Source organism: Monodelphis domestica, chromosome 8, assembly GCF_027887165.1.
Source record: "Monodelphis domestica isolate mMonDom1 chromosome 8, mMonDom1.pri, whole genome shotgun sequence".
In the NCBI taxonomy this organism is placed as follows: Eukaryota; Metazoa; Chordata; class Mammalia; order Didelphimorphia; family Didelphidae; genus Monodelphis; species Monodelphis domestica.
Window position 1 is genome coordinate 107,361,978 of NC_077234.1, and position 26,762 is coordinate 107,388,739.

The following is a 26,762-nucleotide window of genomic DNA, read 5'->3' on the forward strand; positions in this document are numbered from 1 at the left end:
AGACTTCTTTTTGTCAGACTTCTATCCTTTTCTTCTTTCTTCTTTAGTACGGCAACTTTTTGTAGTCATCGCTGATGGTGGATAACTGTAATATTGTTGTACCTGTCCTACATGCTTGTAGGATATAAACTACTTTGATTGCAAATTGATGGTGAATTGAGGACTTGTTCTGATTTTAATTTATATTTATATACATATATGATTTTAATATATATATATATATATTAATTTAATTTTCTCCTCTTGTTTTTGGGAGAATTCCTTTATATTATTTAATGCATTTTAAATTTAATAACCTACCTTATAGCTTAGCCATATATCCTGTGTCAATTCTATTGTTGATGAATATCTTCCTGAGGAGGGGGATTGTGTAATTACCCTAAAAGTCCTAAGTCTAAGATCTTTTTAAAGCAATTTTAGGAAATGATAATCACCAGTACCCTGGACCAGGATGGCAGATCTTCTTGAGAAGATGCTGTAAGGATGCTTGCAGAAATCATACACTACATTATGAGATTCAGAGTGAACCTTCAGATATAATTAATTGAACTGAGGAGGATTGGGTTCTCCATTTATCCTGATTGCAAACACTATGCCAAAAAGGGGAATACTGTCTAATGGCTTTTTGTCAATGCTCTTCTCCATCATTTTTTTCCTTTTCTCTCTCCTCTTTCTTTTAATTACTACAAATTGTAGTAACATCCTGCATGAAATGTACAATATCTTTTGTGCTCTTATGTACCCTGGTGGGAAAATTCTAAATGTATAGACTCCATATATGGAGTGATTCATTGAAGAGACCCACATCTTAGTTTCCTGAAGATCCAAAAAGACTGAAAAGACTCAACATAGAAATCAGTGTGACATTTACTGTGTCTGGAGCTTACTGCTGGCATTTTGCTACTCTGAGACTTCTCTACTATGGGGGTGGGACTGTGTTCTTCTCAAACTGGGGGTGCAGCCTGCCCTTGCTTAGGCAACCTGCTTCAGAGCATTTCTCTATTCCACCTTATGGAGACAGACCTTTTGCTCCAGATTTGTCAAGGTTTTCTGGATTAGAAAACTGCTTCATTGCTCCAAAATTCATTAAAAGGCTTTCTTTCAAAACAGTTACAAGAGAATTTGGGAGAAATCAGTCAAGTTTCCGACTCACTTCTCCATCTTGGTAGTTTGAAACAAGATGAGTTTCAAACTCATCTTGGTGAGTTTAAGATGTCCAAAAGGCTATTGATAATGCAGAACCTGACTTCATAGGAAAAATAGGATATTTGTGCCTTTGTAAAGCGATGCATGCATATATGCATGTATATATACACCCACTTATATGTGCATACTTATGTATCTCATTGGCATACTCATGACAACTTGTGAGTTTTTCATGACATTAAATATATAGAAGTGGAAAAGACCAGCACATGACCCTGCTAACCACCTGCAGTTGGAAATATCATATGGATAAGCAGCCTGCAAAGGATGGAGCTCTTGGTAACTACCAGATCATCCCTACTTTGGACAATTATAGTTTATTATTTGAATCTTTTGCTCGTGGCTCCAAATTACTTGCTCAGCATTTTAAGAATTCTAAAAGTCTGACTCTGAGGCAAAAACCTAAGGAAACTGGCAGAGCAAATTCTTTCAAATCTTACATCTTGATTATAAGTTAGTAGGTTTGCACTGTGTACAGTGTCTCAGATCATATAAGCATGAGGGTCTCATGCTATCTAGAGTAAGTTTAATATGATACCCTTTCTGGAATTCACATCACGTTGTGTGCTTAATTAAGGGCTAGTTGTAGAGAATTTCATAGGGAAAGCATAGAAAAGGTTTAAGAACTTGGAAAGAGACTCATATGAGCCATAATAAACCAAAACATTAAAAAAATCAAACTAGAAAGATAAAAAAAAAAACAGAAGAAAAATAGGGTAGGATTAGAAGATTTTATAACAAGCCCTTTTTTCCATCAGAGATGTTTTAGGAATCATATAGAGAGATTATTAACATTACATGTCCAATGGGATGCATGAGTAAGTAAAAAATGAATTTAAGAAATTAAAGACTAGAAGAACTGCCTGACTAAGATGAAGTATAAACAGAGGAGTCATTTACTAAAAGCACCACAATTATAAGGACATTGAGAGCATTATCAATATAATGGAAAGAGGGAAGAATCTAAAAAGCCTTAGAAGAGCCATGAAACTTGTTTTTCTCCCTAAAAAGAAAAATTTATTAAGATATTATTAATATCACCTAACTTTGAGAGTTGCGATTATAAAATGAGGTATTTGTAAAATGCTTTGCCAAACAAAGTGATACATAAATGCAAGTTGTTATCATTATTATTTTTATTAATTACCCTATAATAAATCTATATTCTTGGCTTTCCATCTCCACATTTTTCAGAGTATACATGAGTCCAAGAGCTAGGAAGGAAGCAGGTATGTCCAAATGATATTCTGAGGAAGATATTTTGTATGTAGACAATTGACTAAAGGGTGCAATGAATTTGAGCTATGGTTGTGACATTTTCAATTGAATATGAAAAAAGGCATTTTATTTGATAGTACAATATGTCACCTCAAAGGTTCTCCTCTAACAAGGTATGTTTCATATATATGTATATATAAAAATATATGAGTGTTTATCAAAGTCCTTCAATTTTTTGAAAGATTTAACAAAACATTTTAAAAGTTTTAAATATTTAATTTTTGTAGTTTAAAAAATTCCTTACTTTATTACTATCAAATGATTGTTAATACAGGATGATTATTACACTTAATAAAAGTCTTTTTGCCCCTGTCATAGAAGTTGTCAATATGAAAGCCCAAAAGGAAGAGACATTTTCCATATCCATAGAAAGTGAAAATTTCCAAATCCCACCATTCATAGTACATTAGGTTGTTATTTTTATAAGTAAATAGATATAGACAGTTATTTATTGAAAGATATATAATCACACATAAACACAGAGAGATAGCTGATTAATAGATTATAGATGAGAAAAAGAGAGACAGAGAGAAATGGATGGATAGGTGGATGGATGGATGGATGAATGGATGGATGGATGGATGGATGGATGGATGGATACCCATAGAAATAAATGGAGAGATACTTAGACAGATAGATCGATTTCCTTATCATTCTAATCTGTGTTCATGTATTTTTGGGAGTGGGATTTAATCAGAATAGATAGTGTTGGGGGCAGCTGGGTGGCTCAGTGGATTGAGAGCCAGGCCTAGAGACAGGAGGTCGTAGGTTCAAATCTGGCCTCAGACACTTCCCAGTTGTTTGACCCTGGGCAAGTCACTTCACCCCCATTGCCTAGCCCTTACCACTATTCTGCCTTGGAGCCAATACACAGTATTTACTACAAGATGGAAGGTAAGGGTTTAAAAAAAAAGAATAGATAGTATTAGGAACATTAGCTTAATGTTAGCTAGTTGCCTTCTCACCAATATCTTATGACAAGAAAGATAATCATGGAGAGTAAGTAGAAATTCATCAAAGCAAATAGTAAAACAATAATAGAGGAAGGCATTAAGATTATTTTAGGCAATAACACACCCAAAACTCCTGGGTCTCTGCAGCTGGAATAGTGGGCATATAAGGGAAATGAAATCTTAATTCATCTTGTGAGAAAATAACATCCACAGAGTTTTTGTTTTTGTTTTTGTTTTTTTTTTCTCTTAGCAGTTTCTGCTTGTGTGGATAGTAGAAATCAAAGGAAAGGCTGGAGCAATGAATGGTTCCTTCCAACAGGTTACCATACCAAGGTTCCATCCTCTGTTCAAAGTCCATGCCTTTTTTTCCTCTCATATCTCATTTCTTTTTCTTCCTCACTTTACCCTTCTCCCTTAGAAATCTTTTAGCTACTCGGTAATCATATTTCCCTACATATACATAGAATCACAAGGTTATAAGGTTATGATCAAGTTTACATTAAGTTGAGTAAACTTACACTTTAATCACTTAAAAAATTCATCTTGACTAGTAACATAGAAGAATAATAACTAGAACAACTGAATGATGAATTCATGATTGCAGAGACATCACATAGAAAGAACATATAATTATTTGTATTTTGGAGAGACAGTGAAATGGACAAGGATTGGATCTAGAATTAAAGAGAAAGAGGTGAATGTCATGTTACTATCCTTTTGGGAAATTTTATAATACTTTTAATGACTCCTGAATTGTAGGTCAAACTTTTTAAAATCAATATTCTCCTGGTAATGCTTAATGATTACCCCATGGAATGGCACAGTTGCCTAGAGTACTGAAGTGGGTGGTCACACAAAGACAATGAATAGGCGCATCGCAAGCATGATTAGGCAGCAAGCATGATAATGTCAAAGAATCATGAAGAGCAGGCAGCATCAGTGGTTTTGTTTTAGAAATATATAACCAGAAAAAGAAATGGTCCAATATAGAGGGAAAAAAAGATAATTGATGAATAATCTGTATGCTCCATTTGACCTGGCCCATGTTTGATTTCTATTTCCTTGACAATTTCCATTTATTTAGCACTCACAGTTCAATCTTCAATGGCTTTTCTATTATCTAGTATTGGTATGTATGTATGTATATGTGCATGTATCTATGTCTCTATCAATGTATCTCCAGAAGTATCTATCAGATAGGTAACAAGAGATACCTCTATAGAAAGAGGAAGTTATATAATAAATATATGATTAAAAGGTATGTATAATAAATATATGTGTATATATGCATATATATATATAATTATATAATCTTCCCATGCCTGCCTTATTGCAAACTTGGACCAATCTTGTTTCTCCTCCCAAAATTCCTCCCATAATGCCTGCTATTTCTCACTTCTGCAACTTTTCTCCTGCTGCTCCACATTGCCCAGAGGAGTCTCCCTTGATATTTATTATTACCTACTAAAATTTTGCCTTCTTTGCTCACTCAAAAGGTAGATGTTTTTTATTCTGCATTATTATACTGAGAAGAAAAGGTGTCAGAGTGGATAGTGGACTTAAAGACACAACACCTTGATTCAAATTCTGACTTAAATAGTTACTAGCAGAGTGGGAAAGAACAAGTCACTAATAACCAGAGCTTCAGTGTTCTCATCTATAAAATGAGAATTCAATGACCTCTGAGGTAACTTCCAGTTTTAAATCAGTAATCTTTAGTGCAATACTTAACATTTATCCCTATTACATTTAATTTGATTTGATTCAGCTCAATATTCTAGCCTGTCCAAATTTCTTTGAACTCTGTCATCCAGTGTGTGATCTAATCCTCTCTACTGGCAAAATTTATAAGCATGCCAACTAGATCAGGCCAGAGATAAGTAGCTAAGATCCTTGTTAGACTAGAATTTAGTATGCATGTGAAGGAATAATAGAAAATGTCTAGAAAGGTAGTTGGAAGTCAAGATGTGGAAGGATTTACATGGCAAACTGGGGTGTGTTTAAAACGTTCATTTAGAGAGAGATGAATGGCTACATAAATAAATCAATTTATGACTAAAATAAATCAAAACACATATAAACATATTCATGAAGGAAGCCAGATCAGTTCAACTTTTTAAAAAATTTCGATTCTGTTTCTCTTCACAGTTGAATCATATCTCAAGGCCTGCTAAGCCCTTTCCTTGCAACAACCATATGAACTTGGTAGAACAAGTATTTTTATCCTCCTTTTCTAGGATTCACAAAGATTAAATGACTCATACATTTCCATACATCTAGTATGTGTCTGAGGTAGAATTTAAAGCCAAGCCTCCTTCTTCTTTCCCCTAAACTCCAACTGATGTGATTCTGTTTTAACTTTTCACATAGGAACCTGAAGCACAAAGGATGGTTGCAAAAGCATCTTATTTTCACTAATAGTGATTAGCCTGCTAACTTTCTAGTAGCCATTTCTGCATCTACCAGATATTCCCGCTATTGCCCTGATAGAAAGACAAATGGCTATGGAGGATTATCTCCTTCATCTTCCCTTAAAAGAGATACTTAAGAATGAGGTATTGTCTTGTTCCTGATTAGTGGAGATACTAGGAAGTCTGTACTGCCATGATTTATAATGGCACAAAAATTACCTGGGTCGAGTAATTCTATTGATATAATATTTAAGCTGTATCTGGATTCGTGGATCATTACACTGTACCAAGGATTATGCCCTCTGGCATAGAAATTAACTGAGATTTTTTTTGGAGGAAATAGTTAATTCATTGAGTCATTGGACAGTATCTACAATACCACTGAAGTTAACATTGTTCATTATTTTTTTTCCCTTTCCTTCAGGTATCTGCACCTCTTTGGGAACAGGCTTTTCTAAGTGAAAAATACCTTTTTATACAGAGATAGTTTGGAGATTTTCCAAGGTGCTTTATCTGGTGCCTCCCTTCCATTTTTTAATCTATGCAAGTGGCTCAAGGGCTTTATCTGCCATCATATCTTTGGGTAGCAGATGGGCAGTGGTCCCTGCTCTGCCCCTTCATTAGGGATAGAGGAGGGTGGGATGAAGTGAAGTCTCCCATATAAGACTTCACCCCTTTGGCTTGAGAAAAGGCAAGGGAGGTGTGGATGTTTGCATGGTGCAGTGGAAGGGTGTTGATGCTCCTTTGGGGCTGAGAGGGTAGTGGACAAGATGGCAAGTACCATGTTTGGCTAGTTTGGAAATTTCCAAAGAAATACTTTTTGTTTAAAAAAAGTGGGTTTCCCCACTTATTCAATGGATTTAAGGTACTCAGTCTGTGCTCAGAGACCATTTGATGAAAGAGACTTGGAATTATTGATAAAAAATACATATAAGCCCTGTTTTTTTTTTCAGAGATATCATTATAGAATGAAATATGGTTTGGTCATACATTTTAGAAGACCTGGAATCAGATCTGGCCTCTGACACTTACTTGCCTTGTATTCATGGGAAAGTCACTTAATGTCTGAGACTCAATTTTATCTTCTCTAATATGTGCTTAATAACAGTTATAATAGTTCACAGATTTACTGTAATGATGTATAGAATATACTTTGTCAACTATAACACTCGATACAACTGTTTTACTATTATTCTAAATCTTGAATAACAGGATATTAATAATATAAATTCTTTATTTGTGTGCATCCATAAAACAGTTGTATGTAAAAAAGTTCCCAATTTTTTAAAAAAAAGCCAGCAATCAGTGATGTAGATTGAATTTTATTCTGTTTTAGCTAATGTAAAAATGAAGACTGTGCATATAGGTGCTTAATCAATGTCTCTTGTTTACCATCCAATATGATATTCAGGCATTGTATTACACTGGAAAGATCATACTAGGCACTTTCATGAGAAAGCTGAATTATACAAGAAAGACATTCCTTAATAGTATTGAAACAAGTAGAATGCCTGTGTTCCTCAAACTGCTACCTGTAGTGTAGGTCACATTAAAATGAAATGAGTTTTTATCACTTCCCAACTGAACTTGTTACTCCATTAAGGTAGATCAAATTGCTTATCTTGACAAAGATTGATTACCAATTAACTCCAGCATAAGCCACCAGAAATGAAGGGATGGAAAATGCCTTGAAGTTTAGTGAGACATCTTTATTAAATATAGAGGTCTCTGGCATAAATACTCCCTGGAAGAATTGTTTTCAGAAATGCTGTAGAAGCCACACAGGATGGTAATGTGATCCTGACAAACTCAGAAATCTCAGGAACTCTGTAGGGAAAATTAAGGTGACCTTGCAAATAGCCTATATAGAAAACATTTGCTGAAACTGAGATTCCTTGACATTCTTTATGTCTTCCATGATTTGATGTCAACTTACATCCAGCAAAATGAAACTGTATGAACAGCCATCTTTCAAATATTAAGTTCCATCATTTTTCCTGCCTCTCAGGGCATAAATAGCTACCCACCACCTGCTGTTTTTAGGTTACTTTGTCAGGTTGCAAGCCCAGAATTGATACTCTCTGACTTTCACAGCACTCCAAACTTTATTACAACTCTGGTAGTCCTCCATTAAACATGGCTGTTCTACACTGGTCTAATAGCATTAGCAAATAGCATTAGCATTAAACATTTCCAGGACTTGATTTGTTTTAAGTTTCCTCCACATATTTTGTAGAGCTCTTCTGAAATGGCAGCTCTAGGGCTGGTTGTATGCTTCCCAAGAGAGAGTTCATGAAGCATCTGCGACCTAAATTATGTTGGCTTCACCAGAACCTTGCCCTTTACAAAGCGATTGCCTCGTGTAAGGCTACTTGGTTTTATCAAACAAGTGCCTCTGCTCTCCTAAACCTTTGAAAATGTAATTAGGACTCCAGTTTTGAAAAAGTGTGATCATTATAGATCCCAAAGTTTGTTTAATTGTTCTACAAACTCCACGTCTCTGTGCTATTCAGATTTTCAAAATAAAAAGCAAAATATATACACATACACATATAGCTATAAGGTTCAGAGGGATGGTGTCCCAGTGATTGCATGTATGGAGAATGCCCTCTACCAATGTTGCTGGCAATTGTTCTACCATTTACAGACCAGAGGATAAAAGAAATGGCATTGATATCTTTGATTATTCCATCACTTTGATGTCTCAATATATCCCCCCTTTCAGCTAAACCAAAAGATTTCTCATATAATAAAGGATTTTTAAAAAACACTGTAGCATAATCAATCAAATCTGACAGTGTATGTAGCATACCAAACCCATAGTATCATAATTCTTCAAATAAGGGAGAGAAGTTCAATTTCTCAACTTCCTTTTCTCAAGTTTCTTGATTATTTTAATTACAAAATAATCAGTTTCATTTAATATTGTCACTTTCATTGTCAGTGTCTTCCTCCTCCTCCTCTTCCTCCTTTTCCTTCTCATTGTCAAAGTTGGGACTCCATTTAGGCCTCTGCCATTCACTAGCTGCATGACTGAGCAAACCATTTGACTTCTTGATGCCCTAGGCAACTCTTTAACAACTATGAATTACAAATAATTTGCTGAACTGCATTGATATATGGAATTTCAGTGAAATAAATGAATGAAAATGAAAAATAAACATAATTTTATATATTATCTTTCTTGTTCTGATTACTTCATTCTGCATTAGTTCATATACAATTTATGATCTTTTTTAAAAACCCTAACCTTCCACCTTAGAATCAATACTATGTACTGGTTCCAAGGCAGAAGAGTGGGGAGGGCTATGCAATGAAGGTTAAGTGACTTGCCCAGCATCACACAGCTAGGAAGTGTCTGAGACCAGATTTGAGCCCAGGACCTCCCATCTCTAGGCCTGGCTCTCAATCCACTGAGCTAACAGCTGCCCTCTGAAATTTATAATCTTAAAGAATTTCCTGGATCACTAAGAGGTTCAGTGACTTGTCCAGGATCACACAGATTATTCAGATTAGAGGCCAGATTTGAACAAATATTTTAATAATTCTAAAGCCAGCTTCTAATCCATTAGGTCACCCTACCTCTCAATAATAATTACATGGACTATCTCAGGAAAAATAAGTTCGAAAAGCCTAAAATATATAGCCAAATGCCATAAAGGCTGTATATAAGATGAACAGATGAGAGAGCATCTGACATGGCTTTTCCCCTGCTGCCTGTCTGATGGATGCAAATCAAATTCCTTGACCTTAGGACAGTGATCATAAAATGTAATCAAAGTTTCCAGATCGAAAGAACCTCTAAATGGTTCAGTAGGCAGCTGCTTCCTTGCTATAAAGTATCATGACTGCTAACATAGGTCATGTTTCAAGAAAACAAGCTCAGAACTTGGCACTTATAAAAGAAATTTGGTCCAGCTCCCAGGATGAAAAATGGTTTTATTTATACGACATATAATGCAGTGGATCTCCAATCAATTTATAGAGTTTTTTTAGAAAATCTAATTAACCTGGGCACCATTCTTGTTGAGTTGTTTACAAAGCCAGTGTTTTTTCCCATTTTCACAAATAAAAAGAGTGAGGTGTAAGAAGTCTAGTGACTTGCCCAAGGTCATAGGCAAGTCATTAACAGAGCTCAAAAAATCTGCCTTCTTTCCTCTCTGGCGAGAAACCCAGAACATTTTGAGGCTATAATCGGAAATGAGTCTATTCTTTATACTGAAAGAAAATAACATTCTACAATTAGGGGGGGAAAAGTGATCAATTTCCCATTTGGCTAGTGCCGGAGACCAGAAATAATCAGTGGGAAAAAAAGAGATGGAGATATTTTAGTGCATTCCACTGGCACTATAAAATCACACCATAGAATCAAAGAATCTTGGAGTTGGAAAGGACTTTAGAGGTCATCTAGCCCATACTCAATCTCCAATGAAGAATTCACTGTACAACATTCATGACAGTCATCCAATTTCTCCTTGATTACTTCCAATGTCAAGTCATTTTCTACTTTCCCAAACAATATATTCCCTTTTAGATCATTTCTAGTTATTAGAAAAAATGTCCTCATATTTACCCCAAATCCTCTTCTGTTGTAATATACATATTTAGACTTAGTTCTACCTTCTACATGAAATAAATTCTTTTCCACATAGCTTTATAATTGTTTTCCATGTGCACCTGCTTTGGTTTCATTAGTGCAGGTGTTTCTAGTGTGGAACACTTTCTACTCCTGTAGATTTCTTACTTAAAGACTTTGAAAATTATCTGTGTATAATGAGAGTTCTAAAACCATATTTACCCCCATTTAAAGGCATTCTGATTCTCTTTGCTGCCGTTTTATAATAATCCTGATTCCTAACATCTTGTCTGATTTCAACCAACCCTCTTTAAAGCCTTCTCTAGTGTCTATGTATACTTTAACCCCCATTTGTCTCAAAACCCCCATCATATTTTGACCCTGAGTCAATTCTACTCCCACTTTGGCAAATGTGAATAAACATTCGTTAGTAGAGCATGAGAATCCAAGTCATAAAACCTGAGCCCTATCCCCAACTCTGACACCTATCTGTCACCATTCTTGACGTGGACTTATCTACCTTTCATAGATTTTAGTGAGGAAAGAATATTGGGAGTAATAAGGTAACATGTCTCTTTTTGGCTCTAACTTCCAGCTTGTCAACAACCCTTTCTCAGCAGATATTCTTACTTCTTATTTTATTGGAAAGATAAAAGGCACAAATTAGGATCTTCTTCTTTTCCCCTCATCCATACCTTAGAAGCTCCAGTTAAATTCATCTGGCTTTTCTTCATTTTTATAGAATACTCAAGACATTTCTAGTTGTGTCCTTGATACATTATTTATTATTCCTCCAGAATTTTTTGAAAATAATTTTCTGGCCTTCTCTCTCATCTTCATTTTCTCTTATACTTGTCCCTTGCCTTTTGCTCATGTGTATATTCAGTTCTTCACTAATATACCTTTTTTCCTTCACCCCACTTAAAATAAAACAAAGCAAAACAGAAACTTCCCAGATAGAGTGAAGCTCTTTGATGATAGAGACTGTTCCATTTTTGTCTTTCTACCCACACTGCCTGGCACCATGCTTAGAACCATAGAAACATAATATTTGTTATTTGCTTTATTGGTTAGTTGATTATGCCTCATGCTTATTATACAATAATATATCTTTCTCTCTTCCACAGTTGTCTTTCAAGAAAAAAAAAGAATAGCTAAATCACTTGCCTAGGCTAACATATACAGAATGAGTGAGAGGTGGAACTTGAACCAAGATCTTCTAGACTTTGATTTACTCTAGTCTCTATGCCATGCTGTATCCATGCACAATATTTAATATGTGATTATCTCCATTAACATAATATAAGCTCCCTGAGGACAGATGCTGTATTATTTTTCTTTATATTCCTAGCATCTAGCACAGTACAAATTGCAAAATAATTTAAACATGACAGCAGGATCTGTACTTTTACTCAAATGAACTTGAAGATAACAATTGAATTCATTAAACATTTATTGATCACCTATTTTGTCCTAGAAACTCTACTAAGAGCTACAGATAAAAAGTCGACAAATTATACATTTATAAGCACAGGCAAAATATCCAAGTATCACTTGGATAAGGATACATCAAAGATCAAATATAGAGACTTACAAACCATTGGTAAAAGAAAAATGAATTTGAAAAGATGAATACAAAAATGACACTTGACTGAACTGTTATAAAGATCCTTATTTAATAAATGGCATGTGATATAAAATATGGAAATGGATAATGAAAAGTATATGGATTCTAATCATATGCATATATAGCGATTTATAAGAAGACTGGAAAACATGCATGCTTGAGTAATCAAAACAATTTAGTTTGTCTATTTTGAATAGAGTAGTCTAATTCACACTGCATTTTCTACTGTCTGAAGGATATAAGTGATTCCAGATTGATTCCCTGCTAGGCCCAAACTGGAAAGTGAAGATCCAGTTGGTGATAGAGACCTTAAATGAATTAAGCTTTTTTTTTTTTTTCTTAAAAGCATAAACACCATCTGGTCACTAATCAAAATTGAGTCCAGTTCAAAAAGGTAAAGATTTCAGATGGCAGTTTCACATGAGGTTTGCTACCAATGTATTTTATCACAGTCTTAAAAGAAATGTCAAATGTTCTAAATTCTTCCTCATTGTACTATGTCAGACGAGTCCAGGAATTTGTGCTTCGTTTCGGGAGAGAAGAATAAATATGAGGAAAACATCGTATTCTTGTATTTAAAAGCTAATTTTAAAACTATACTATCCTCAAGACTAAGAATATAAAAAGGAATAAGAAACTTTTCAAAGTTTAATAAGATATTTAGTAGAGAGGTCTTGTTATCAAAACACACAAGATGTGAGAAATGAAGCTTCACAGTTCATATTAAATGAGTTTCATGTTTTACTAGCACTGATATTCCTTTTGACCTCACCATGGCAACCTTTGTTCTGTTCCCAATAATTTCTAAAGCCTTGTTAAAATGTCCCTATTTGCATTGTATCCTTCCTCTGTATGTATCCATGTATTAATTAATTTATTTAGAATCTATTATGGATTCATTGACTTTGCTATTGATCGGTTAAAAAGCAAAATAGTAAAACCTGCCAGTGATGCAATACGAGCAACTTTTCTCAAGGCACAATTGATTTGAGAGTGTCCCCTGTATAAAAATGAAATGCATTTCTGTGGATGCACTGACGCTTCACCATCTGTCCAATGTCTCAGATTTACTCTCCCAGATAACTTCATATTTCACCCTGCAGTCCCTAAAGGAACATCATTTTAAACAGGGCCACATGGAAAAATGCACTTCAATAACATTTGAAGGTCTTGCATTTAGCTGCAAGGGCCTCAAATCTAAATGAGCAATGTGCCAGGAGAACGAACTCCACTTGGGGTTATGAAAATGGGGAGGAGCCAATGCAAGGGATGTTCTGTATAAAAATGAGGGGTGGGGGATTCAAAATAGATTGATAGTGGTGAAAGACACCGGGATTTAGAGATAAAGCCAAAAGATGCTGGCAGCCATCTATCAGTCTGCCTTGATGAAATAGGTATTGGAAATTAACTCAGGAACCCTATGAATTACATTCAATCCATGCTCTGGGCTAAGCACTTGTCAATTTCAGCTGCTATTGCAACCTATTACTTACAGGCTACATGCCTGGCAAGCTAATAGCAGTGGATAGTGTTAAAGAAAAAAGAAGAATAAACACTTTAGAGCAATGCTTGTCACTGACAGAGGATACCTTCCTGGAGTCCAGTAGGAACCCTCAAAGCCTAGATTTTTCAGTTTTTCCCAGGTGAACACTTAACCTTACACATCATCATTTTGTCTGGGGAGAAGAGTGTTTTTGAAGAATTATTCACCAATCAGCCAGATATCTGAAGGTTTTACTGATTTTTTTTTTGGTCTAAAAAATGGTCCTGTTAACTGATGAGATTAAACATTTTTGGAACATTGGAGGAGTAAAATTCAAGATAGATATGGCATCATGACTGACCTTGCAGTCATCAACCCAAGTCTTACTATAGATCAAGATACTTTCTTGAAATAGATGCTGAAGTTTTCTTAATTCACCATTGCTCAATTTTTTTCCTCCTCATTTAAGAAGAAAGTTTGCAGGATGTTCTATTGTATGTCCGTGTGTGCACGCACTCTGAAATGTCTTTCTTTGTACTAGGCTTGGCACCTATCAGGGTGTCTTGGTACATACATTACCAACACTAAGAAAAGCACATTAATGCAGGCGAATCCTCCTTTAAGAAATATTCAGCCAATACTCAGGAGCTATATTGTATTTTTGAACTGATAAGCTTGTCTAACATTGAAATATTTTAATAAGCAAGCACATTCAAAGTAAATGTCAGCCAGTGCAATCCTGTGACTAACAGATGCTGGTGGGCATGCAGAGGGGGGGAGAGAGAGAAGGGAAAATGCTGAAAAATCAAGCAAGGCCAAATTAGAACAAATGTTTGTCAAGTAAAAAGGGCAGCTCTTCATCTGATGGAAGGGATTTAATTAGAAAAGTCACAGAGAGAAGCTGTCTCAAAAGTACCAGTCCCATTTTCTTCAGATAAGCTAATGAACCTCATTGAACTTTGTAAAGAATTGCTGAACCAATAATACAACCAAGAAAGAATCCATAAAATGTGCTGCAGGAGCCCTTAGACTAGAGAGGGCCAATTGTTTATGCCACTCTTGTTCATAATAGGAGAATATGGTGGCAAGTATGGCTTCTGATATTTTTTTCTATTTAGGTAAGAAAATGGACAAATGGGTCAAAAGAAGAGATGGGTTTTTAATATGTCCCTCTCTTACAGTTACCTATAAATTTTAATATTTCAGTCATGGTAGGTACTATGTTGCCTATATGCTATATTAACTAACATGTTCTTTGACTAATTCCATAAAGGTTGGTTGGGCTATGTTTATTCCCAAACATGATCCTCCCCCTGGGTATCCATAACAAAAACTATTTCAGGGAAAAATATTTTGCATTAGTCTAGAGCCTCTAGAAAATGCATTAAAAACATAGTAAATATAATTTTTTTCTAAATAACACTGCAATAATGATTCAAAATCCCAGAGGAATTTGGTTATGGAGAAATCGTAAGTAACTTGCAAATTACAATAAAAGAAAGAAGCTTCTAAACTCTTGTGATTGTGTAATGCTTTCTTTTTTTGCCTTGTCAGTTTTATTTCCCTTACTGGTTAGCCTTTTGTAGAAAATTCATGACTGGTGTAGCACTCCTTGAGAGAGTAATAAAGCACCTATGGTATAGAGTATGTGGAATTAGAATGCAAAATACTTTTAGTGGTGCTGTCTGATGTGGTAACCATTAGCAAGTTTCAGTTGTTCTCTGGCAAGAAGCAAACAAATGTATTGGGCATAAAATGCATGAATTAAAGCCCTCCTTAATCCACTAGATGTCTCATGGTACAGACCCAACAAGAAAAAAAAAAGTGTTGTAACAGGATACAATGAAGAGCATGAAGGAATTTGGGGTGTTTAGCATAGACAAAAAAAGAAACATGCAATAAGCTAGTTGTTTTCATGTATTTGATGGACGATTATATGAAAGAAAAAGATGTACAAGTCATGTAGCAAGAGAGATGGAGTATTTTGTGTGTACCTTTGGGATCCTCAGAGTCAAGAGGAAACAAGAAAAATCTCTAGCACATTGTGTGAATGCCCAAGAGTAAGCTAATGGAAGATGATTTGGATGATCATTATCCCTTCTGACTCAGACAGTTATTCTATAAATGAGTTTAAGATACACACAGGATGAGCAGGTAAAGATAATATGGATATGCACCATTAGAGGGAATAGCCACATAAGTGGCATCACAGATCTATTTGCATTTTCAGGAATGGAGAAGCTACATGACATAGTAAACATAGTGCTTGACCTTTAGTGAGAAAGAACTAGTTTTAAATTCTATCTCTAACACTTATTACAGTATGTGACCAAACTCACTAAGCCTCAGGCTACTCATCTGCAAAATGGTGAAAACATCTGCATTATAAATCTCAAGAATTTTATGAGAATCTTGTGTTAGATATACATAAAATATTTTGCGTTCTTTAAAAACTAATATAAATTTCATTTATTCTTGTTATTTGGGTAGATCCTCATAATCTTATACACATTACCTTCTTGATCAGAGGTGTCAAAATGCAGTCCATAATGGACCTTTGGGGGGGTCTGTGAAAATTTTAAGAGCCTCCTGACCTAAATAAAAATGGAATTGGGGAATATTTAACAAAATTAATTAAAACATAATTTAAAAAGTATAATATTACATTTGAAGTCTAAATCAATATGTGGCTGTCAGGATCCTTTTTTATAGATCAGTGGACCTTGTTTCTATTTGAGTTTCACATAAGTGTTTTTGATTATTTATTAATTTCTTTTCCTTTACCAGAAAAAGTGAAATGAACACATTAATAACTGGAGCAGACAACAAATATCATTTCAAAAAATTGTACAAAGCATGAGATTTTTACTATTTATATGACTTTGGTCAAGACATTCCAATTCTCCTGATCTTCATTTTTTTTCAACCATAGAGTCAAGATGCTAGAGTTCATGATCCCTAAGTTCTCTTCTAGTGAAAATATTTTATTATCTGTAACTTGTTAATGCCAGTGTATAAATGTGCCTCCTTCTCTTTGATGGATGGAAATGAATTATTTTTTCCTAAAGTGCATCCTCTCTCTCTATAATGTTAAATATCTTTAGTGAATAATTTTTTTTCCAAAATAGACAGTCTCATAGATCTAAAGTAGGAAGCAATATCAGAGGCAATTCTTTCCCCCAACTCCATCACTTCTTTATAGGTGAAGCCCAAAGTTTTTAATTAATTTTTACAAGGCCACACTTTTAGTAATTCCAGTATAGATGCATTGCCTTGTTGCAACTCCTAAAAGTTGGTGACTTACTCCATTCCCAGTCCAGTAAACATCTACTGGTGTTAGTGCTGCTTTTTGTGATGAAAATTAAGCTTTCCAAATGAACATTTCTTAGATAATTAATAAGTTCCTTCCCTGTCATCATGGTGACAATGTTATTCTGGATCTACTCAAGGAAAATTAGAAAAAGTTACTTAATGTATACTATGAAACAGAAATGAGATAAAAAAAAACCTTGCTAAATCAACAGAATTATTACACTTATTAATATAATTAGCATCCAATAACATTATATGACATGAAATGACACAGCAGGATATGACATGACATAGCAAACATAGTATAACTTAAAATTGGTTAATATTTTAAATCTTTTCATGAATATATAGCTGTAATAATTAATTTGGCAGTTCCCCTTTTCATTTTAATATTTAGTACTTTGAATTAATGAATGAATGTTCAGGCTTGATCTTCTTGATGGGTTCTCTCATGTGGTAGCTGACTTTTCTAACAGAGAAACTTTCCTTTATGTCATCCATTGCTCCTTTGGAAAGTTCCCTTATCCCCTATGCCCATGGCTACTATTGCCATTGGAGTCAAAGACCTCTCTAAACCTATTGAAACTCGTGAAGATGTTTGGGTAATCTTTTCTCAGGACATGTGTTTACCTGAAATCAAAGGAAAATATGAAAGGCAAAGGTAGTGAGGGGTTTGGTGAAAGATATTCTTGTTAAATTCACTGGTACCAGCTGCCATTTGAGTAGTTTTGTCACTATAACATAATAGAATATTTTTTCTTATTACTCATAGAAGTAGCCCACTGGATAGAGCACAGGACCTGGAGTTAGGAATGCCCGTATTCAAAGACTAGCTGTAAGCTTAGGGAAGTCAGTTAGCCTTAGTCTGTTTAATTTTCTTCATCTGTAAAGTAGGGAATAATTGAACTTTCCTCTCATTTTTGTTTTTAAAATAAAATGAGATAATATACTTAAGGAATATTATTAAATCTCAAACATTATATAAATGGTAGCTATCATTATTACCTTGTTCTCTGAAGGCTCCAGCCAGAAGTTATGTCCTCTATTAAAAGGTCCACTGAGTAATCAGTTCTTCTGGTTCAATAGCCACAAAATTAAGGAATTTTTCATCATGATAAAATATGAGACCCTGCACATGGTTCAAAGTAGGGTCCTCTGAACTTTCACATGGTAGACTGGAAGAAGGCTGAAAATATGAGCATTTGTACAATCAAAAGTGAGTAGATATATGAGTATATTCCATGCTCTCCTAGGAAAAGTCTAAGTGTAATCTTTTATTAAAGCAAACAATCATCTTATAATTTGTATAAATTTAGATTTCTACATAACTGTGCTAATCACTCAAGTGTGGATTGGGAAAAAGGAGGGAAAAGGTAGGGAAAAAAGGAAGGAAGATAGCAGGGTCCCCAGCATGGTAGGGAAATAGACCAGGCTTTTTTCTTAACTATAACTAGGCTAGGGAATTAAATTAAATCAAGCCAGACTCTAAGGTTAGTTAGATGAGTTTATTTGGACTAGGAAGAGAAAGGTTTGGGAAAGCTAGAGAAAATTGGAGATCCCTCAGCTAAGAAGGTACCAAAGCTCTTGGGGGCAAAAGGCACCAAATCCTGAGTTTCTCTCTTCTTTTGTCCTCTCTCAGACACCACCTACAAAGGAAGTGGGAAGTGTCTCAGGAAGTTGAAGTAGAGTACCCTGGGAGATGTAGTCTCCAGGGTTCAGATCCATTTTAAAACCCACACATGTCTTTTGGTATAATTTTCTATTAGATTCATCAGCATATGGATGGAAAATAAGAGAAGGGAGTGAATTTAAGAAAATAAAAATATTTTTACTTTTTTTTTTACTTTACTTTTACTTTAACACAATTTTATCTAGACAGGAATATTATTCTCAACTTCTCTGAAAAAAGACATTGGTCCACTTGTTACTATCTATTATTCTTTTTTGCTTATATTCATGAATTGATTTCTCTGTACATTTATCTCACTTAGTGACACATCCCTTTTTTTCTTGTTTTTCTTCTCATTGTTTTCAAAATGCCCTACTTATCATTTGAGATATTATCCATTTGGCTTACTAATCACATCTTGGTACCAGATGCCATATAGGCCTTCTGCCCCAAACGAGGTTCAAATCCTTCATAATCCTGTGTGTATCCCCCTTGGTTTCAGTGCCTGCTGAGAGAGCTTACCTATACAGGGAACTATTAATCCAGCTTTGTTTGTTCCATTCATTCCTTGATGATCATTGACCAGCTCTCTGGCCTTCTCACAAATCTACCTACAGAACACACAGAAACATTAGAAAACTCTAAAGGAAGATCAAATCTAAATGTGAGGTTTGTTATTTTTTTAGTGGTTGTCATACATCTATGCCATACATCCAAGCATTTTCATTGCTAAAATTTGGACAGAAAGTTATATTCAAGTACTGTCATTATTGTTGTTCAAGCCGTCAATTCTGTTGGTCTTTGTGTAACAATGGACAAAATCCATGGAGTTCTTTTGAAAAAGATAAAGGGGTGTTCTGCCATTTCCTCCAGTATGTCCCAAATTAATAGATGAACTGAGACAAATATGGGTTAAGTGGCTTACCTGGAGTCACAGAGCTAGAAGTATCTGAAGTTAGATTTGAACTCAGATCTTTCTAACTTTAGACCCAATGTTCTATCCACCATACCACCTACTTGCCCCAAGATGCCTTAGCCTTCTCAAAATTTAAATTTGTGATGGATTACAATAAGACTGAGTTTTACCAATAAATGGCTTCAGCCAAATGAATCATGAAACTATATTAAGAATGATATACAGCCTGTTAAAATTGTGGTTGTGACTGAGAATATTAATTTGGTGGTTGCCAGGGATTTAATTTCTAAATCTCACAATGAATTACTAAAGTAAATGGAATCTATGGTAATTTATTTACAATAATTACAATAGAAAGAAGATATTAAGGAGAGAAAGAGAGAGAGAGAGAGAGAGAGAGAGAGAGAGAGAGAGAGAGAGAGAGAGAGAGAGAGAGAGAGAGAGAGAGAGAGAGAGAGAGAGAGAGAGAGAGAGAGAGAGAGAGAGAAAACTCTGGCTTCTTCTGATACCAGTTAGGATACCAGTTAGAATCTCTAAGCCCCAGCCATGGGAAGAGAGTGTCAAGAAGATGGGTCTTACCTGGAGGTTTCATGCTTCCAGAAAGGTGGGATCACTAAGTCAGCTTTTCACTCACCAGCAGTGATAATCTAAAAGAAGTCTGGGTGTCTGCCTTCTGGGCATTCCTCAAGTACTTCTAGTTGCTCCTCAGAGTCAGTACCTGAATCTCCAAACAACTGCCTGAATGTCTAAATATGAATGAATGATGATCCTTCTGCCTTTTGGTCCTCTTTTTAAAGATGTTTTTCTCTTGCATCACCTCCCCTTAATTTCACATCTACCAATCACAGCAGACGCTTTTCTCCAGGAGTGTCCATTCTTTAGTACTCACCTTTTTGGTTAGATTTTTTCCAGGACTTCCCACTTGTTAATTCTCACCTTTTCTGGTTAGATTATATCTGTTTAGGTTACTTAATGCCTCTTTTGGTAAGTTCACCTTTTGTGGTTACTTAACACCTTTTTGTGATTAATTCACCTTTTGTAGTTACTTAACACCTCTTTGTAGTTAAAATCTAAAAATAGATTGTAGCTTACAATTCTAGCTTAACTATAAAGGAAGAGCTAAGTACCTTCTTTGTTACAATAAGGAGATTACAATTTTATCTTCACAATAAAGAGCCAAGTCTCTTCATTGTTACAATCAGGAGATAGCTAAATCCAATATTCTCAAACCCAAAAGGTGCTAAAAGATTGTCTTCCCTTTGATCCAGCCATAGCACTGCTGGTTTTATACCCCAAAGAGATAATAAGGAAAAAGACTTGTAGCAAAATAATATTCATAGACATATTCTTTGTGGTGGCAAAAAAAACTGGAAAATCAAGGGATGCCCTTTAATCAGTGAATGGCTGAACAAATTATGGTATCTGTTGGTGATGGAATACTATTGTGCTAAAAGGAATAATGAACTGGAGGAATTCCATGTGAACTGGAGCAACCTACAGGTACTGATGCAGAGTGAATGGAGCAGAACCAGGAGAACATTTTACACAGAGCCTGATACACTGTGGTACAATCGAATATAATGGACTTCTCTACTAGCAGCAATGCAATAATCCAGAAAAATTCACAGGGATTTATGAGAAAGAACACTATCCACATTCAGAGGAAAAACAGTGGGAGCAGAAACACAGAAGAAAAACAACTGATTGATCACATGAGTTGATGGGGATATGACTGGGGATGTAGACTCTAAATGATCACCCTAGGACAAACATCAATAATATGGAAATAGGTTTTAGTCAAGGACACATGTAAAACCCAGTGAAATTGCACATCAGCTATGAGAGGGGGTAAAAGGAGGGGAGGGAAAGAACATGATTCTTGCAACCAAGGAAAAATATTCTAAATTGAGTAATTAAATAACATTTTCTAACAAAAGAATGATATGGGAGGCAGCTGGGTGGCTCAGTGGATTGAGAGTCAGGCCTAGAGATAGGAGGTCCTGGGTTCAAATTTGACCTCAGAACTTCAGACACTTCCTGACTGTGTGACCCTGGGCAAGTCACTTATTCCCCATTGCCAAGTCCTTATTGCCCACCTCCCTTGGAACAAATACACAATACTGATTCTAAGACTGAAGGTAAAGTGTTTAATAAAAAAAGGAATGGGAATGGTATATACCCTTCCTATTATGGCCACCAATCATGTAGAAATTACTATCACTAATTACTCATTGGGACCCTTTCTTTAGTCTTCTTGAACTCAGCATTCACATCACCCATATTTATGTGAAAAGCTTATTAGCATATTAGATTTTAATATGTGGCCTTGTTTTTATTGGATGCTACTAAAATGTGAGTATGGAAGAATAAGATGGCTCTTTGGAGGCCAAAAAGAACACTGGGAAAATATTAAGAGCTGCAAAGAGTGACAAGCCCTAAAACAATAAAACAACATAAAAGTTATAGTGTAAGAGAGAGGCTTGATTCTCCCACTTGCTCATATATTCTCTTTTTTGTTATTCCTTTTTTTATTTTCCTGAGGACAGAGAGAGGGATGGTCAAAACTGATCATTCCATTTGGTACTGAGGAAATCCTAAAGCCACTCTACAACCTGCAAAGCAGTAGCCTGATTATAACTTTCACCTCTATCCAGTCACTGGAGACACCCTCAGGGAGTTGAGCATGGTCACATGACTAGTATATTTCAGTGGAAAGATTTTAAAGCAGTTTTTCCCCCTGAAATTGAAGGCCAGTTTCCTATTATGCCATACTGATTCATGAAGCAGGTATTTTGTATTTATTTATGCATATTTATGTATATCTGTATAAATGCCATTCTTAGGCAAGCTTTTTGAGGGTTTAAGAAGTTTCATAAGTGGGAGAGACCTAGAGTTTGACTGTTCCCTCCTCCTTTGCTGCTTCTCAAGGCATGCCAAGAAGAAACAGTGAAACATGGGCTTTCATATTCCTATCAGAATAATGATAGCCCTGTTAAAGTCCTTAGTGAACTATAGCTTTAAATAGTTACTTAATATTACATTTTAAAATGCCATGTTGAGATATTCTGGGGACATGAAGATTAAAGATGGGAAAATATCATTTCTTGAAGTGGTTGGGATGCTGAGTCTGTTGCTGCTACTGCTACTGATGATAGAAGACAAAGAATGGGTTAATTCATTTTCCTTCTATTTTTTTAAGTCCTTACCTTCTGTATTAGAATCAACATTGTATATTGGATCCAAGACAGACTAGCTATAAGAGTAGGAGATGAGAGTTAAATGACTTGCCCAGGGTCACACAGGTAGCAGGTGTCTGATACCACATTTAAATGCAGGACCTCTCATCTCTACCCCCAGGTGAACTCATTTTCTACTTCCTCAAAGAAAGAGAATTATCTTTGTACTTGGAGATATATACTGACATGTACCTGTTTTCCAAAGGGAGAAGGATGTGTATTCTTCTTAAAACAGGCTACTAAATTAGATTTAGTTTCCTGTCAGACTATTAGAAAGTATTTAAGGAGATGATTTTGCAAGCATTTAGAAAGTGAGCTCCCTAAGTCAGACAGCAAGGGCTCATCAAGAAAAAGTCATGTCTGCCCAATTTTTTCCCCTGGTAACTCATTGTAATAGGATTGTTAGAATAACAGGTTATAATGATGGATATATGTGAATTTCTTAACATTTCACAAAAATCTCTTCTATACATTTAAATGTTTGTATGAGAGAGAAACAGAAAGAGAAAGAGAGGGAGAAAGAGAAAGAGAGAGACAGAGAGAGATAGAGACAGAGAGGGGGAAGGGAGAGACAGAGAGACAGAAAGAGACAGAGACTTTGATAGTTTTGGAAGTGTATTAACAACCTAACAAAAAAGAGTGATAAGAGACAGATTGATATTTATCTGGATTTATCTTTTGCAGAGGGCTCTAGGGATCTGTCTTTGATCCTATGATATTTAACATTTGATCTGTAATTTGCATGTAAACTCTCAAATTTGTGTTTACTAGAAAGTTACAAGGGATAGCTAAAACATTGCACCAGAATCACAATCCAAAAATATATTCAGAATGAAACAGATTTATACAGATTATGTATCATATGGATAAAGACAAAGTCCAACCCACAGTTCCAAAAATGCAACTTCATAAGTACAGGATGTGACAGAAATGGGTAGATAGCATTCAGGTTAAAAAATTCTCCATGTCTTTGTGGATGACCAGCTTACTATGATTCCATAGTATGACATGAAAACTAAAAGAAACCAATCCAAACCAACAAACAAAACCTACTTGATCTTGAATTTCAATAATTTCAAACAATTTCCAAACAAAACAAACAAACAAACAAACAAACAAACGAAAACAATAGTCCTGTTTTTTTTTTTAACTTCATCAGATAATTTCAGGAATTGAAATTATGCCCACTAAAAAGTAACAAGGTGAATTGGACTTTTAGTTGTCATCAGAGCACAGAAGTAGGTCAAATTTCAAAGTTGTAGATTACCACTCAATAGAAAAAGAAAAAAAAATCAAAACGTAGAGGTCTAAAAATAGAATATACTGCCTAATTTATTTCACATCACTGGAAATGTTCAAACAGGCTTATCATGTATATTACAAAGTGATTTCTGTTCAACAGTGGGATTAGACTATTTTGATGCCTTTAAATATCTTTCAATTGTAAGACTTTACCCCTCTAGGATGAGAAGAAAATTGTTATTCTAAACTCACATGTTAAGAAATTGATCAAATACCAATATAAATGCAATGTTATATAAGAAATAAAATTTGAAAAAACAATCTGATCTCTCAGTGCCAAGTATAATTTAAAAAAGCATATAATCTTTTGAAAACCAAATTCCTTTTAGGTGTAAAGAAGAATTTATATTAAGTTGTGAGGCTTTTAAAAAAAATCAAATTAATTTCTCATAATCTGAACATCTATTTTTTTAGTTTCAATTAACCCATTACTTAGTGGTCTGGAGCAAGCCACTTTAAAACTCATGGCCATAATTTCATCATCCATAAAATTCAGTGACTTCTAATGATCCTTCTTTTCATCTCTAAAAATGGATACTTTGAATTAGACATAAGAAAAGAACAGATACCTTTTAGTCTTCACAAAAGTAATTTTTTTTTATGTTGCTCGACTTGAAAGAGAACAAAGGAATCATAAAAAATGCTGGAATGCTATTGGAAGAATAAACAAGTATAAACTCAAAAATATTTTGAAGAGTAACAAAATTTCATCTGAAAAGAACCCAATTTCCCAAGGTAACTTCCTGAAAATCAGTGTGTGGAAGAGGATTACACTTAACACACTACCTGGAACATAGGCATTTAATGAAGGCTTATGGATTAACTAGCCAACAGTCAGGAGATAGGGGTTCAAATCCCATCTCAAATTCTTAATAACATGACATTGAGCAATTCATTTAATTTCTTCATGCTTTTAGATATGATGGACTCTAGTCTCTTCCACCTCTAATTCTAAGAACTTCTGATTTTATTGAAGAGCAATACTCATTTGAATATATATACATATGTGTGTATTCATTTACATATGTTCACATATAAATACACATATTTAAGGCAAATGGGTGGTACAGTGGATAGAATTCTTGGTCTGGAGTAAGGGAAATATCAATTCAAATCTGGACTCAGATACTTATTGACTGTGATTCTGGTCAGATTACTTAGCCCCTAGTTGTATCACTTCCTCATTTGTAACATGGAGTCACATAGGAAAAGAAATGGCAAACCACTGCAGTATATTCATCAAGAATTGGACATGACAAAAGAGCTAAACGAGAATATTTGTGTGTGTATATATGTACAAACATATATTACATGTTTATGTACATGAATCGTGCATCTAAACCATGTGTGGTTGTGTACATGTGTCACATGTGTTTTATAATATTATACATGTGTTGTGTTTATACACACACAGACACACATACCCTGGTAAAATTGTTTAAAAAAGAAATTAGTAACATTGTTTTTATGGTTACATTTTGTTTTCGTGCTGGCTGAAAAAGATACAAACAACTCATATCGAATAATGAGAATTGAGTTGGGTCTAGTCTCAATCTGCATGGAGCACTGTTTTCTTAATTGTAAAATGGAGATAATGATGCTTGCCACCTACCTTGGAGAAATGCTGAGTAGTAATTGGATGTGTATGAAGTGTTTTGGGCTCCTTAGTGAAAGTAGCTGTAATAAATATTATTCCAACTAGAAAGATATATGTATTTGGCATCATTTGCCTTTCTTTTGTTTGTAAAATTGAAACTTCTACAAGGATATTTCCTTTGTGTGTCTCACTCTGCTCAGGAAGCATCCATTTTAAATGTCCTGAATATGTCTTTGAAAAAAAATGAATTTACATTTACAGAGAGGAAAAAACCATTTATTTCACAGTATGCAAAATAGCTTACAGTAATATGAATTTTTTCACCTTTTTTCTTAATTAACAATTGACTTCTATGAAGATTTCAAGCTATAAAAACTTCTCCATTATAATTAGCTTTTTCATGAATACATATTTTCTTGCTGGTTAATATTTGAGATGCTACCAGATTCTCAGACTATATGACAATCTATTTTTTTTTTTGACATCCATAGTATTCACTTTGTGCTTGTCTGTTGCTGGATAGATTTCACAGAACCCACAACTTCTGTACACAGTCTTCTGTACTCTCTTCCATTCCTTGTCATCTTCCCTCTTCCACTCACCATCACCCCTACTATCTCACTGTCTAAGGACTCTGTGTCTTCTTCCTTTTCCCTACCTTTACAAGTTAGAACGCTTTCTTTTAAACAATTTTAGCCACCTTCTCTTACCAACATTAAATTCTGCACTCTCCCATTTCCAAATAACTTTATATTAGAGATATATAGATAGAGAAAATTAATGATGAGGCTTAATTAACTCAGCTCATCCATAGAGAAGTAGAATTATACTTAGATTTCGATTAGAAAAAATTGGAACCTTGCCAAAGGTAGATCATGACAGGATGAAGTAATTGAAAACTCAATCTTATAAGGAAAAATTGAAGCAGTTGGAGATGTTGAGCTTGGAAGAGGGTTGACTTTAAAGGTATTTTAGGGTGTTTAAGGTATATATTCTCTTGGGGAAATGCATTTAGAGTTACAATATTTGGTACCATAGCACAGAACTAGAAAACAAAGAGGAAGAACTCAAACAGGGGTACTTTTCCCCTCATGCAAGAAAAAATCATGCTAATAATTAGAGCTCTCCAAAACATATAATATCCCTGTAGGTAGTAAGTTCCTTTGATCAGAAAGTAAGATTTTGCATGCATGGTA